The sequence below is a fragment of the Urtica dioica genome, chromosome 2 (assembly GCF_054948205.1).
Source record: "Urtica dioica subsp. dioica isolate 48M chromosome 2, U.dioica_male_clone48M_v1_H2, whole genome shotgun sequence".
Lineage (NCBI taxonomy): Eukaryota > Viridiplantae > Streptophyta > Magnoliopsida > Rosales > Urticaceae > Urtica > Urtica dioica.
In genome coordinates this window covers 39181248-39197779 of record NC_142757.1, presented here as the reverse complement: position 1 = coordinate 39197779, position 16532 = coordinate 39181248, and the positions used below count along the sequence as shown (strand labels likewise).

The following is a 16532-nucleotide window of genomic DNA, read 5'->3' as shown; positions in this document are numbered from 1 at the left end:
CCTTTTAAAATTTTATCCAAAGTTTTATTTCATTAAAAAATAAATAATTCAGCCGATCGAAATTATAAAGTATAAACTTTTAAATCACTCCACTTCGACTTTTAAATTCAAGTTTAATAAACGAGCTTCCATTGCTACAACTAAATTCTTAATTTATCGAATTAATTTAAAATATGTTAAGGTAATGAGAAATCTTGGAATAAATAAAAGATTTATCGAATTCGTCTCGAATAATAAATTATTTTTCGAGGAGAATTATTTGCGAAAAATCTTAAATATTTTTCGAGAAAATTCTCAAGAATGAGAATTATTTCCGAAAAATCTTAAATATTTTTTAATTAATTGAAACGAACGAGAAAATTCTTGATTCAAATCATATAATTATAATCCGTTCGGTTATGGATTTAATTAAGTAATTATATGATTGAGGACTTAGTTGTAGCAATTTATCAAGACCCATTTGAAATAAATTTTGAAGCTGAGGTCATTTAGAGGCGGTGAGAAAAAGGAGGGATTTAAATGAATAAATATGAAACGTTTGGTTCATATAAAAGCTAAAACACTTTTCTCTCTCCTCGCTTCATCTTCTTCGACCTTCTTCTTCTTCGTCTTCGTCTTCGTCTATGTCGACCGCCACCTGCAAAATCAGAAAACATGAAGAAGAAAAAAAAAAAGAACCAGAGCTCGCGAACAACCACCTCAGTTCACCAATTTCCACAAACCAAGACCACCGAGCACTTTCCTCGCGAGCGAGCCCAGACCTCGCGCGCTCTCCGACCAAGAAGAGAAGCCGCCGCGAGCAAGCCGAAGACGTCGAACCAAGGAGAATTGGTGGGAGAGAGAGAGAGCACCGGAGAAGCTAATTGAGGTAAGGGTTGGGTTCAATTTCTCCATTTTCTCTCCAAAATCTTCAAGCAATTATCTAGGGTTCCGATTTTTTAAATTTGGGGCTTTTTTGTCGTGTCGATGATTTCCGTGGATTTCTATTGATTATGTTCGATTGTCTGATTCTTTGATTGACGTTTCTCTCAGTTTGGATTTGAATTCAGGATTTTTATGGTTTTAAATTTATGGATTGGTATTTTGAGATTGACACGTGTGTTGGCTGAATTCATGTGTTTCCGATTCTGTGATGATTCGAGTATTAGCGTGTCTCGCATATTCTATTGGCTGATGTTTTGTCTTTCGTCTTGTGCTTGTTTTTGGTTTTGATGTATGAGCTAGGATTTCAGATTTTATTAACTAACGCTTGGTTTTGGTTATGCTCGTTGTTGTGGCAAAGATGTTTATAACCGTGTTTGAAACTCGCAGGTATTTGCAAACCGAGTCGGGACGAGAAGAAAGCCGACGTGATCGAGATTGCGAGGCCTTCGCTTAGTAGCGTTTAATACTCTCGAGTTAGGTCGCAGATTTAGTTTTTTATTTTCTTTTAAGTAATTGTGGTTTATTTCCGTAAGCGTTCGGGAATTTAATTTCAGTTACTAATATGGAAATCATGGATTGTGAGATTCCATATTATTTATTTATTTAAGACTCTGTTATAAATAAAATAATAAAATTTTGTTTCGTACTGTTTCCGGTACGAAAGCTTACGGATCTTAAATAAGGATTAATTTTCGAAAGACCGGGTATTGATAAATTAAATTCCTGAACCTCGAATCGACTTGTGACAAATTTTGATAATGAACCTTAGCTCTTCAACATTCCCGAATTGAATAACTAACAAAATCTCAACTACGAATCCTAACTCTCTCAACGACGTGTCAAGTAGTTTCGAGAAGCGTGCAAAGTGAAGCAACTCCTCAAGACGACAAGTGTTGCTGCGAGACTGTTTCAGGTATTTGCTGAGACCTAAGTCAACTACTTATCAAAGGAATAATCATGTTTACGTGCATTTATGTGATAGTAAACAAGAGTTGGTGAAAACCTTACAAACAAATAAACTCAAATATTAAGGCTTCGGTCACTTTTCTTGAAAACTTAGTCTCTGATTTTTCCCGATAGGTTCAAACGTGGATTCGTTGGAACCCAGTCTCTGCTACATGATATAATTATCGCTTGCGCTTGACCCGTTAGAACGGATGAGACATGAGAGCATAAATCGACTCTCGGATTCGAATCGAGGGTAGAAGTACCGGGAGTCACATCTCGAGTCTTCAACTTAAAGCATTTAATGAGCATAAAAGGGAAATGATAATTCTTTCGCCATTTATCCCGAGATGCTCTCATGTAAGTAGCATATGTGTGTACTATGTGTGCTACGGAGTACCCAAATTATAATGAAACCGTTGTCGGTGGTACCTACAAGTCGTTGACTTGTATCTAGGATCATGCCGGTCCGAATGACGCTAAGTACTCAAGCGGGAGCTACCACAAGCACCCAATTCCACAATGGGGGTGGATCGTAAATCGCGAGCTCATTGCCGAGCTGGAAACTCAAGTAGAGGCTACCTCGAGCGTCCCGTGCCGCAATGGGTGAAGGTCGCGAATCGTGAGCTCATTGCCGCAAGAGACCATCACGCGCCGACGTCACGATGAAGATGGTTCCACTAGTGGATTCCAGACAAGAGATAAAACTCTTAGGCCGTTGGACGACTGCTGCTCGAAGTCTAAGACTGGTATCTTGTTGTTACGAAGGTTATAGCAGGGGATGTGTGTAACATTGCGGACGACAAGAACTAGTTAGAGTGCGCATACATTAGTCATGCTCTAGAACTAGTTAGATCTACATCTTGTATTCATATATGCTTGTTTGCACATCACATGGCATTAATTTGCTTTTCTTTCCTATCTTAGACTCCCGCATACTGAGTCATTCGACTCATAGTCTTATGACCCTTGGTAATGTAGAGAAGGGCAAGGTGGCTATGTGAATGAAGAAATCGAAGACTGAGACCGGACGTGTATCTCTCGACCTGTCTTACCCGGGAACAAAACTACTATATAATTGTATTTTGTCGAACTCTGTTCTAATTTACGCTCCTAAACTATCCCCCATATATATACACAAAGCCAAGAGCTTGTGTATGTGTGTGTGTGTGCAAACGCTCGCGGGTCTTGACATAACCACTTTTATATTTATTTATTACCGCACCATACCTATGTTTAATTATGTTTATTTATTTATTTATTTGCTTGATATTTATATATGATGTTATGATTGCGTGATATGCGTGGGTGAGCAAACGCTCGCGGGTCTTGACATAAATTAATCGTTTGTTTGGCTACTTTTTAATAAAATGAAATTTTGACTATTTTTTAAAATCAATTTGTGTTATTGAAGTATTGACTTAATTGTCCCAATTCAAACAATAAGAATTTATCAATTTATTTTTCAAGAATTATTTTTCTTATTTTTCGTAGTGTTTATATATTTTTTACTGTTTTAATTTTATATAATTTATCATATACATTTTCAATTAAAAATAAAATATTGCTATTTTTTATTTTACAGTTTTAATAAATACTATTTAAAAAGACGCTATTTTAAAATAATACATATAACAGCATTGTTCTTGTAAAGTCTTATTTTATTTTTAAAACTAATTACAAAAATAACTTGCTCAATATTTTTATCGCGAATATAATATTTTTAAGTTGTAAATAGTCATCAAAATTTCTTTTATATTTGCAGATTAAAAAAAAATAGTTTTAAGTTTTACTTAACTTTACTAATTACTTATATTTTTATTTATAAATAAATGATTATTTACACTAAGATTTAAATAATTCAATAATCTAATATTTTTGTTTGTCTTTAGCCACATCCCCTCTCCCAGTCCCACTAGATCCCTTTGACAAAGTTTTCAAAAAAACCCATGCATGTAATTTACAGTAATAGTGGTAGAAACTGGAAGTGTAAGAATAAGAGTTATCAGTTTATACACCAAATGAAATATTTCCGATTTTCTTGTTTACACCAACCATTGACATAGATCAGAAATCGTTGTTAATGATATGAAATCTGGAAGTTGTCGAACCTGATCAAAATGTTGAAGCTCCATAGCAACAATGTTATCTCATATTCCGCAAAATCTTCTGAGTAAATTTTTTGCACAAGCTTACATTTATCATCACCTCTGAATGATGCGCGCATCTCTTTTAGATCTAAAGATGAACTGAAAATCATCAACTCCACCGTATTATCATTAAATCTGCTATTCAATTCTTGCAGCTGAGAGTCTATCACTGTATAAAAAAATAACAACTTTATAATAATGCTCCACTGTGATGTCACGAGCTATTCCCCTCCGTGCAACATGAAAAGCACTAAAATTAGGCACTTCTATATTGACACTTCCACAAAACGATCTCACTTTTTCAACCAAATTGCTCCATCCATCATCTCTAAGCTTCTGAATGAGTGACTTAGTTGATGAAACAAGCTGCATTGCATTTAAAATATCTTGAGATTGAATCTGCAAAGCATGCTAGTGATCTCTAGAATTTCTCTCATCAGATGCATAATGAAGACAAAGTAATAAGAAGTCATTGTCTCTAAGCTGAACTTGCTTCACCACGTTGGTTATGAGTAGTTCCATCATCAATGATGTTTAATAACACTTCACATGTTGCACTAAACATTTTAATCATACTAGAAATTGATTTAAAGTGAGAAGTCCAACGTGTATCACCCGGCCTTTGCAAAGAACCTATCTGGTTAAGGCCTTTCCCACTTTCAAGCTCCTCAATATTAAACAAATAGGCAATATTTGAGGCATAAGCATCTTTAATTTGATCGTACGCTTACATGATACACTCACAATATTGACAATAAAATTAAGCTTAATTAAGAAAAAACTCACATGATAAACTTCCTTTGGACGCCGCAACTAGTGATAATTGCAGGCGATGGGCAAAACAATGAACATAATAAGCATACGGGCATTGATTTGAAACTAAGGCTTGCAAACCATTCAATTCTCCACGCATGTTACTTACACCATCATAACCTTGCCCTCGTATAGATTGCACATCAAGACCATACTGAATTAGCATCGAGAAAATACCATCTTTCAAATTCAATGCTTTAGTATCTATGACATGAAGTAAACCAAAAAAGCGCTCTTTTATGCAACCATCCTTGCCAACAAATCTCAATACAAATGACATTTGCTCCCTTTTAGATTCATCTCTAGCTTCATCCACAATTATACAATACTTCGCACAACCAATCTCTTCCCGGATATACTTTTTTGCTTTACTTTCCAAGACATGTAATATTTGCTTTTGTATCTTCAGTGATGTATACGACGCGTTTCGAGGAGCTTTATCCAAAACGTTTGCTACATCATATCATTTAAAGCTACAGAATATCTCAAGAATTCTAAAAAGTTTCCACGATTTCTTGGTGTGCTAGACTCATCGTAACTTATAAATGCGCATGCCTGGTATGCAAGCCACTTAGCAACTTCAATGGAGGTTTTAAGACGAAGTCTATTATCCATTATATCTTGTGATATAAAATTCTCAAACCTGTTTGGAATATGAGCATACTGATTCAAGAGATCTAACAAGGCATGTTGTGCCTTATGATGATGAGAATTATGATCCTTTCCAACATGTGCCACCAGTGAACAATTTTTTCCTCCCACTTTACTCCACGTCCAGAACCCATTAACAGTGTATGCATTGGATCCCGATGGTCCATCTTCTTTATGAAATAAGAAGCACGGTAGACAAAATATAGCATCTATTGGAGGAGAATATTCCAACCATGGTGAAAAGCAGTTAAACATAGATGGCTGAAAACTTCGAGAATGTTTTTCATCTGATTTTGGATACATAGAAAATATGGGCTGATATGGTCCATTCTTAATAAAGCTCTTCGAACTTCATCACGCTTATCGAATGGATACTTCCATATTTGTGGTCGTAAACCTGGATCACGTTCTAATTTATCGATATCAAATTCAGCAACAACTTCAACTCTTTGCAATTTTGAAGCACGATCTTCAGACTGTAATTGACTATCTAAAGATGAAGATTCAATATTTTTTCTTTTGAAGAACGAATGAATTGTGGGTATTTTCATCTGAAAAAAATAATGAATTAAAAAAATATATATTGAATAAAAAATAATGAATTAAAAAATGGGCAGTGTAGCAAAATAGCCAAAATGAAACTATGAAATTTGTTTTTAGCCTACGTTTCACAATTTTTAGCGAAATAGGCAACAAGCTTATGTGGCAATAATTAAATTCTGTTTTGCCCTTATTTATTAAAAAATTCGTCACTTTCTCTCTCCAACTTTTTTTCAACATTTTTTTTCCATAAACACTTCAAAAAACTATATCTATCTCATACGATCTCGAAATTGAGTGATTCCAAATCCTACGGATTAGTGACACCGAGATCTTCAAAAATAGATCCATTGTGTGATGAAAAATCATGTTTAATACCATAAATATAGAAAAATCACGTTACTATCTTAAATATGGAAATAACTGAAATTTTTTAAAATCATAAAAAAAAAAAATGGAAACGTAAATATGATGCATGAAACATAATTTTTTCATCAAACACAATGAGTCTATTTTTGAAGATCTCGACGCCACGAATCTGTAGGATCTAGAATCACCCGATTTCGAGTTCGTATGAGAAAGATACGAATTTTTGAAGTTTTGTTGCAAAAAAATTATTTGAAAAAAATAGTAAAGAGAAAGTGACGAATTTGTTAATAAATAAGGGTAAATCAATCATTGATTATTGTCACATAAGCCATTTGGTTATATCTCTAAAAATTGTCAAACATAAGCTAGATCCAAAATCAATGTCTTGGTTTAAAGTGGCATAGTTAGTTACAAATCTCTTCAAAAATATATATTGAATAAAAAATAATAATACACATGTACATATCCTCAAATTCGCTTGAAGTTAAGAGAAATAAAAAAAAAAGTAATATTATGTGTAGATAAAAGCAATTGCTTCACCTGACTAATTTGTTCAACAAAACTCAAAAAGTACAACACAAAAAGCAAAAAAGTACAATAGATAAAATAAAGTGAATTGCTTCACCTAGCAATGTAAGCAAGTATTGACTCACTCAACACTTTTCTTTATTTTTTTTTAACTAAGCAATATAATATACAAAGAATTAAATCAGTAAAAGAAAAAAAATTACAAGTCTGATTTGCGGCAGGCTTTAGAAGAACAGCGAAGGACAGAGCGGCAGACTTCAGAAGGGCAGAGCGCTGTGGAAGGGAGTTGTGCGACGCATGAAAATTAAAAAATAAATTGATTCTGAATAAAAAAACAATCAAAGAATAGGGTTTTTTTTTTTTAATTTAAATAGCGGAACAGACTGTCGAACTAGCAAAAAAGTCCCCATTTTTTGGTGTTTTTACTATTATTAGTGTACTATAATTATTTTTTTATTTATATTTAATTTTTAACTAATTAAAAAAATTATTAATTTATGAAAAGTGGGAGTGGCCCGAGCCACCCTCGTAGACTATGTGGGTCCGCCCCTGCATGTAAACAAGCTCATATGACTTAAAACATAGATTTTATTACCAAACATTGTCTAAAATACAGTATTTTTCATGCCTATGATAATATTAACCAAACCAAATCGATGAAGAACTAACCTTTTAAAAGATATATTTTTTTAAACAGTGGCCTTTTTAATCCTTCAAAATTAGTGTTTTTAAAACTTTAAAAAAATTATTTGAGATAAAAAAAAATTATAAACAAAAGTGTAAACGGTAAAGAAAGTTAAAAAGAACTCGAAATAGCTAATGTTATGAACATTATAATTTACTCGTTATAATTAAAAAAAGATTTATAAATACGCAATTAGCACTATTTTTCTCTTTCTTATATTGGTGTTGTACTAAATAATTTTCTTGACTTTGCCGCCTTTAATTTCTTGTAAATAGGATCAAAGTTTAAGTTACCGGAGTTACCGATCGGTTCTCTAGCGAAAATTCCCGAACCGGTGACTCCCGATAACGATCTGAGCAAAGCCGAAGAAGTTCCGTGAAAATCGGAGTTATCGGTTTGAAAAGCGATTATGTTCCCGTGAACCAAAACTCAATTCAAAGCAGCCTGAAACTCACGCAAAATCGAGGTATTTAAGTGAATCTCAACCTAGTTTTCCAAAAAAAGAACGAAAACTCATACCTGAAATCTCGAAGTGAAACAGTGAAAATTTCACAGAATATCGCCGAGACCCGGGAATTCCCGCAACTTCCCATCATCAAAGCGTTGAACACGTCTTGAAGGCTGACGATTCTCACGAATTTCAATTTATTCAAAACTTTCATAACTCTATACTTTAATGGTGGTTTAATGAAGTTTTTATTTTTTATTTTTTTATTTTTGTTTTGAAAAAGAAGTAGACGAAGTAAAAAGAGAGAAATAATTGCCCATAAATTAGTAATTATATTATGAGATTTAGTTACGCTCTATATTATGTACTTGAATGCTTTATTTTTATAATAAAAAAGTATTTCAGCTGGAACAGCTATGTACATTTTCGATTTTATATTCACTCATGATCTGGTCGACTATGTGTTGTCGCAGTTTTTCGGACAACTATTCAGGAGCCCAAAGTGGTTAGACCCAAGGCCATACCAAGTGGTCTCACTTCGGTTCGAGCGTGTCGGGCTTGGTATCCTAAGCCATCCCTTAGCTATTGGTGGTGTCAATCTCGTCCAAGCACCTGAAATGTAAGCAAAAAGGTGTGAACTACAAAGGGGAAACAGAGGGGTTGCCTCTGTTTACCTCTCCGACGCTCAACATTAGTAGGATTGAGGTGGATATAGGAGGTGTAGGTGTTTAGAGGCCGAGAGTTGAGAGAAACGAGCGAGGTACGAGTTCGACAGCGTTTCAGTACTCAAATTCGGATTACCTGGGTCAAAGGAGGGACCCTTGTATTTATAGGCGACCAAGGGACGTTTTGAGGGTCCCTTGGCCGAGTGAGGCTGAGTCGGCCATCGGCCGAGCGAGACTCGGCCGGCCGATGGCCGAGTGAGATGATGGCCGCCGAGGGAGATTCACTCGGCCAATGGCCGAGTGAAGGAATGGACGCCGGGTGAGTCTCACTCGGCCATTGGCCGAGTGAAGAGTCTGGGCCGAGAGAAGACTCACTCGGCGGTTGGCCGAGCGAGCCATTGGGCCGGCAGGAGTCTTCACCCGGCCTTCGGCCGAACGAACATATTGGGCCGCTTGGGGCTTCACTCGGCCATTGGCCGAGTGAGCATGGTGGGCCGGCTGGAGACTTCACTCGGCCCTTGGCCGAGCGAACATGTTGGGACGTCTGAGGCCTCATTCGGCCATTGGCCGAGTGAGCATGGTGGGCCGGCTGCAGACTTCACTCGGCCCTTGGCCGAGAGAACATGTTGGGACGTCTGGGCCTCACTCGGCCATTGGCCGAGTGAGCATGGTGGGCCGGCTGTGGGCTCACTCGGCCATTGGCCGAGTGAATTGCTTGGGTTGGCCAATGGCCGAGTGAACTGGGCCGGCCATTGGTCGGGTGAGCTTGTCCGTCCGCCCGAAACGTCGGTCGCGTCATCGGACCTCATTGGGCCGATAACATTAGCCCCCCGAGTTTGGCGCCGGGCGTAGCTCGTGTGGTAAACTCAAGCAAATCCCGACCTCCGTCACCTTGCCGGGCCGTCTCGTCGTCAAGTGGTAAGCCATTCCTTATTTTAATACTATTTTATTTTCTTCCGACGTGTTTTCTCGTTACACGTGTTCATGGATCCCACCGACCACCTGTCGGGGTGTGGGTCCGCCGAGGGCGACCTCTTCCCTCTTCTCGAGAATCAAGACGCTGAATTGGATAATTTTTTGGCACAATTTTCGCCCACCCCTGCCAGCTACAACGCATCGTCTTCGTTCGTCCCGAGCAGGAACGTGGTGGATACGGCGGGTGGCGACTTTTCCTTGATCGAGACGTGGTTGGCCGACGGGGATGAGGACACGAGCGCCGGAGACTACCCAGACCAACAGGGGAGCACCGGCCTGATGGCGCTAGGCGCCGGGGACGGCCGGGCCGACCAGCGCGAGGCTGGTTTGGCGGGGGGACACGCCGGGGAGGTCTCGCGCGCAGGGTCGGCCCCCCCAGGAAGCCGCCGGCGATCCATCCAGCGCTGGGAGGGGCGCCTTCGTCGAGTCTGGCGCCGGAGGAGACGGGCCGGCCACAGGCGGCGCCGCGCAGGCCGCCGCCGACGTCGGGGGAGCAGCGCTTGGCTGGGTCGGCGCTGTCTGTGCTGGACCCAGCCCTGGGATCGCGCCTGAAGGGTCGCGCGCGACGAGCCCGACGCAGGAGCACGCCGACAGAGCCGAGGAGGCCGACGCCGGCGTAGAGGAGGCCGCGCCTGGCCGGGTCGGCGCCGTCTGGGGCGAATCCCGACCTGGGGGGGACATCCCTCGCCCAGAGAGGGTCGAGCTGACCGTGGAGGATGCTGGGGAAGTGAGCGAGCCTCGGGGCGGCGCGTCTGGCGGGGCTGACGCCGGTGGTGATGCGCTGGCTTGGAGAAACGCCGCCGGGGGCGGCGCTGGCGTCGGGGAGGACCTCACCCCCTCGGGTGGGGTTGTGTTGCAGGTGGTCGGCGGCCGTGGGAGCCCAGGCGGGTCAGCCCCAACCGGGCTGGAGCGCATTTATGGCGGGGGAGCGCCGTCGGTGGCGGCCGACGCTGCAGGCGGGGGCGGCGGCGCCGGACACGAGGAGCACCGGCCGCCCAATGTCGGAGAGGAGGAGTGCCGGCCGCCCATTGCTGGAGAGGAGGAGGCGGCCACCTTGGCTGCCTTGCAAACCCTAGGGCCCAATGGGCCGGGCCTAGGCGAAGGAGACTTGGCCTCCCATGGGCCGGGTCATGTGCTTGGGCCGGACGCACCCCATGGGGGTCCCTTGGCCGTCCCAGTGACCCAGGGCCGTGATGAGGATGCGCTTGGGCTGGCCCTCGGTGAGACCGGCCTCCTGGCTCGAGCGCCCGACGTGCGTCACGGGCCTGCGACCGGGCCGGACGTGCCGACAGGGCCGCCTCCCGCGGTTAACACACGGGAAATGGGCCCGACCGGGCCGAACGCGCGCGTTTTGGTTCGAGCGACCCACTCTAACGATCGCTGCGAGGGGTTCCATGGGTCGAGGGCTGCCCCTAACGCCGAGGGCTCGGGCGAGGCGTTGAGCCGCCGTACTCCGTCGACCGCCTCAACCAGCTTGACCGCGCAGGAAGAGGAACGTGCCTCGTCATTCCCTATCGGAGATTCAGTGATTCGAGACGGCTTCGACTGCTCCGGCGTCGACTTCCCGAGTTCTCTCTCATTCGCTAGCTTCAAGGGTTTGAGAAAGCGGTTTCACATTCCGCCGACCGTGTCGCTGTTGCGCCCGTTGCCCGATGATCTCCCGACTCGCCCTCGGAAGGGGTACGCCGCCGTACACGAGGCGAGCCTCCGTGGGGGGCTGCGACTGCCTTTCCAGCCCGTGATCCAGGATCTCCTGGCCCGACTTGATGTCCACGCGGCCCAGATGTCTCCATCCTTTTACCGCATGGTGGCCGTCTGCCACATGATGCTGCATCGAGCGAAGGGTCGGGCCGTGACGGCCGACGATATCAGGAACCTCGTGTCTGTCTTCGATGTCCCCGGAAAACCCGGCTTCTACAAGGTTCAGCATCGGAAGCGGTTTCCCATTCTCACCAAGCTGACCTCGAAACACCGATACCCCTGGGTGTGGGTGTCCGAATCTGCCTTCGGGACGGCACCTCTCACCTTTGGCCCCGTCGCTGATTTCCCGGCCGACTACGGCATCGAGAGCTCCGAACTCGCACTCGTGATCGGAGCGGTTCCCGACTCGAGGCGGCAAGGATCGCTTTTCGAGTCCCCGGACCTCATGGCAACCACCGGATGGTTCGTGCCTGCTGATGAAGACTCCTCATGCTCTGGGCCTGGAGTGGAGACTGGTCCGGAATCCGAGGCGGGGGGTTCGTCTGCTCCCCCACTCGACGCGGGGGGTACTGATCGAATATGCGTCATCGCGCTATCGTTGTTTTCCGTTATTTATGCTTATCGTTATGTTTTAACTGACAGACGCTCTTTTCTTCTCTGTAGGTACCATGGCTCGACGTCATCGACCGCGCACACAAATGCTGAGAGCAACGCCCATCGACGATGCTACGATCGTGGTTCGTCCTTCAGCCGAGGCCCGTCGCGGGGGGTCGCCATCGCGGGTGAGGAATGAGGCGGTCTCCTCCCACAAGCGACCATCGTCGTCGGCTTCCCTCGGGTCACCGTCCGGCCACAAACGCGCTCATACATCGACGGTGTCAGACAGCTTGGACTCTATGCTCCTAGCGGAGGCGGCAGAGCTGAGGGACCAGTGCTCCCGAGGGATCCTTGAGACCTCCTTGCGGGATTTCAAGGGCCTGCTGACGACGAGCGATCTTGAGCATTTCCAAAACGGGATCGGCGATGCCCGAAAGGTATGACTTGTTTGCTTGTGTTATGTATGATTGTCGTGCTCATCGTGATTATCCGCGTTTCATCTGTCTCCACAGATGCTCGCGCGCCAAGAGCGGAGCGATCGCATTCTCCGAGATATGCTACGACGCATGCAGATCATGGAGAAGGAGAAGACGAGTATGACGGCCGCGCATGCTGCCGCCCTAGCGGGGTCCCGCACCGCCCAAGAGTTTGAGGCGCTCGAGGGGGAGCTGGAGCGAGCTCGCGGGGAATCGGCCGCCGAGAAAGCGCTTCGTGAGAAGGCGGAGCAAGCGGCTGACACCTTTCTGGGGGAAACGAAGAAACTCCAGGCGGCACTCTCGAGCCGGGATGCGGAGCTGGGCATCGTCCATGCTCGACTATCGGCGAGCGAGATCGCTCGGGTCAAGGTCGAGAGGGAGAGGGACACCTTACGGACGGAGATGCAGACCCTCGTCGAGGAGAAGGAAGATGTCGTGCGATCCAAGACAGACTTGGAGGACGACTGGGACTTGGCGTTGGAGGCGGCTCGTTACGAAGCGGCAATGCGAGTCTGAGATGCGACCGCGAAGGAGAACGCGTCTCGTGGGACCACGTTTTCCTTCTTTAACGCCATGTTCCCTCCTTTTGATGACGAGCCGCCGGAGGACGACACGCATCCACAAATCCCCGCCGAAGCTGCACAGTCGACGACCCGCCAGCCTGACGGAGAAGCCGTTGGCGGGTTCGGCGCTCCTGGCCCCGAGGAAGATGAAGAGCAAATTGACTTCGGCTCGGAGTAGCCAACTTCTCCTTGGTTTTTCGTGCACTTGTTTAGCGCTTACGTAGTGTTTACTTTCGGATTTTCGTTTGTTTGACATGTATCGCACTCTCGTGTTTTTCTTGTTGGGTTGATTGTGCCACATTGTCCTGCTTTGATTGAAGCTTTTCGATTCGCTACGCGTCTTATTTTCTCGATTTGCTATGCTTAGTGCAATCGATTTGCGCGATTTAAACAATGCGTGTCTCACGAACTCGGTTTACTATGTTTAGCGTAACCGGTTTGCACGGCTTACTGCCGCATCTGTCGGTGAGGTTTCCCGCGGATGCTGGCTAGACCAGTTTCATCCGGCGACTGCGATTCTTGGCCATCCCTTCGCGACTCGCTGCCTGTCGGCGTGTGCGAGCTGGGCGGCCGTTGCGCTCATCTTCCGGCGAGTACGCTACCTATCGGCGTGCGTATCGGGACGAGCTTGCAGTTCCCAGTGAGCGTGGTACTTGTTGGTACGCGTGTCACGTTTTGGGTTTTGACTGCCGGGATCGACGATCCGGTGCGCGGACGTGATCCGTCGGCGCCTTACTGCCTATCGGTGTGCAAGGCGCAACGTTGCGCGAGAGTGTCGCAGTGAAAGACGTGCGAGGTTGGAGGTCCGGTGCGCGGATCCAACTTGTCGACGTTTCGCTATCTCTCGGTGCGTGAACGGTGGGGTAAATGAGCTTGTTACCCTCATTCTGCCCTCCTTAGGCCCCCGAGTTTCTTGGGTGCTCGTAGAGGAGACTAGAAATTATAATACAATACTTTGAAGCGAAATGTAATTCATTATAATATTGAAATGGTTAAAAAATTACATCCCAGGCCGTTGGCCGAACTCGAAATTTAAAATTGTCTTTGCTAAAAATCGAAAAATAACATGAAAACATCAAAACGTAAAACGGACGATTGAACATCTATTGGTAATATTGCCGAAGGTGCTCCGCGTTCCATGGATGCGTGAACACGAGTCCCTCCAGGTTCTCGAGCTCGTACGTGCCGTTGTGGATGGCTCGGCGCACACGGTACGGGCCTTCCCAGGTGGGGCCTAGAACTCCCGCACCTTGCACCTTGGTGTTTTGGAACACCCTTCGAAGGACGAGGCTCCCATCGGCGAACTTCCGCAGCTTGATCTTGGAATTGTAGTACTTCTCGACCTTCCTCTTTTGCGCAGCAAGTCGGGTGAGTGCGTCCGCCCTCCTCTCATCTATGAGGTCTAACTCGAGCCTGATTGCGTCGTCATTGGCGGCTTCTTCGTACTCCTCGATGCGCAAGGTCGGTAGCTTGGTCTCGACGGGTACCACGGCCTCGACGCCGAATGCGAGGGCGAAAGGGGTTTCGCCAGTCGCATTTCGAGCAGTGGTGCGGTACGCCCATAAGACCATGGGGAGCTCGTCGGCCCAAGCCCCCTTCCTTTCCTCTAGCTTCTTCTTCAAGTTCTCTTTGATCGTCTTGTTAACCGCCTCGACCTGACCGTTGGCTTGAGGGTGGCGAGGAGAGGAGAAAGTCTTGCTAATGCCCAGTTGTTCGCACATTTCCCGGAGGTGGGCGTTGTCGAATTGTTTCCCGTTGTCAGTTACAATTGACGCGTGGATCCCGAAGCGGCAGATGATGCTTTTCCAAATGAAGCTCGTCGTGTTCGCCTCGGTGATCTTTGCCAGCGGCTCAGCCTCTACCCACTTTGTGAAGTAATCGATGGCCACGATCGCGTGCTTGTATTGCCTCGGGGCCGTAGGTAGCTCATCGATGAGGTCGATTCCCCACTTCGCGAAAGGTCGCGGCACAATGATTGGAGACAATGGGGCCGGTGCTTGATGCGGGATGTGGGCGAATCTTTGGCACTTATCACATTTTTTGGCCCACTCGTGGGAGTCCTTTTTCAAGGTCGGCCAAAAATATCCAAGTCTTAGCAGCTTTAATGCCAAAGATTGTCCGGCGGCGTGGTTTCCGCACAACCCCTCGTGGAGCGCCTTCCTCGCCTCGACTTCGGTCAGACAGCGGAGAAGGGGCATAGAGTAGCCTCTCTTGAACAAGTTGTCCTCCCTCATTGTGTACTTCGGCGCCAAGCTTCTTAGCTTTCTGGCCTCTTCTTTGTCTTCGGGAACGACTCATCGCTTAAGGAATTCCACGAGCGGAGTCATCCATGAGGGAGGCAGAGTCTCGTCAACTACCCCTACGTCGCCTCTCGAGACATAGGGTCGGGTCAACACTTCGATCGGGACGCTGCCTTCGCCCTCCTCGTCTATCCCAGACGCGAGGCGAGCCAGGGCGTCGGCATCAATGTTCGCCTCTCGAGGAACTTGGACAATCTCGAACCACGACAGGGCCTCTAGATTCTTTTGGGCCTTGGACAAGTATGCGACCATGTTTGGTTCTTTCGCGGCGTAGTCGCCCTTAACCTGGTTCACAATCAACTGCGAGTCGCAGTGGATGCGCAGGTTTTGGGCGCCTAACTTGTTCGCTAGTTCCAAGCCAACGACCAGAGCCTCGTACTCTGCCTCGTTGTTGGAAGCCTTGAACTCGAACCGCAGGGCGTATCTCAGCTTTTCCCTATCGGGATTTGTGAGCACAACGTCGGCGCCAGCCCCCCGGGCGTTTGACGTGCCATCCACGTGCAAGTCCCAGACCGGCCCTATCGGGTCGTTGGTCCTCTTCTTCGACGACTCGCTGTGGTCGTCCTTCTTGTCTTCCGTGCTCTTACTACTCTCGTCGCCCTCGTCGGTCGGGGGCGCGCTTGTGAATTTGGCGATGAAGTCGGCGAGGGCCTGGCCCTTAATGGCGGTTCTCGGCTGGAACTCGATCCCGTACTCGCCCAGCTCTTGGGACCATATCGCCATTCGAGAGGAGGTCCCTTTTTGAAGGGCCTTCTCGATGGGATGTCCCGAGCGGACCACAATGGGGTGCGCTTGGAAGTAGGGCCGGAGCTTTCTCGCGCTCATGACGAGGGCGAGGGACAGTCTCTCGATTTCCGGGTATCGGGTTTCAGCATCGAGGAGCGCCTTGCTAACGTAATAGACCGGTCATTGTATCTTGTCTTCTTCGCGTATGAGAACCGCGCTCACGGCCCTATCGGAAACCGCGAGGTAGAGGTACAAGGTTTCGCCATTCTTCGGCTTCGCGAGGAACGGGGGGGAGGTGAAATAGGCTTTCATACCGCGGAATGCTTCCTCGCACTCCTCCGTCCATACGAACCCGTCGGTCTTCTATAGTGCCTTGAAGAACGGTTGGCACCTATCGGTGGCTTTGGAAACGAATCGCGTCAAGGCGGCGATCCTTCCCGTCAAGCTTTGAACTTCTTTGACTTTTTGTGGCGACC

At 46.1% G+C, this 16532-nt stretch overlaps 1 long non-coding RNA gene across 1 annotated transcript; it reads left to right on the top strand.

Moving 5' to 3' along the window:
* Positions 1 to 437: 437 nt before the first annotated feature.
* Positions 438 to 1590, top strand: LOC149404684 (uncharacterized). Its single transcript, XR_016295447.1, has 2 exons — positions 438 to 868; positions 1312 to 1590. It is a non-coding gene; the product is annotated as an uncharacterized LOC149404684 (long non-coding RNA).
* Positions 1591 to 16532: the final 14942 nt, after the last annotated feature.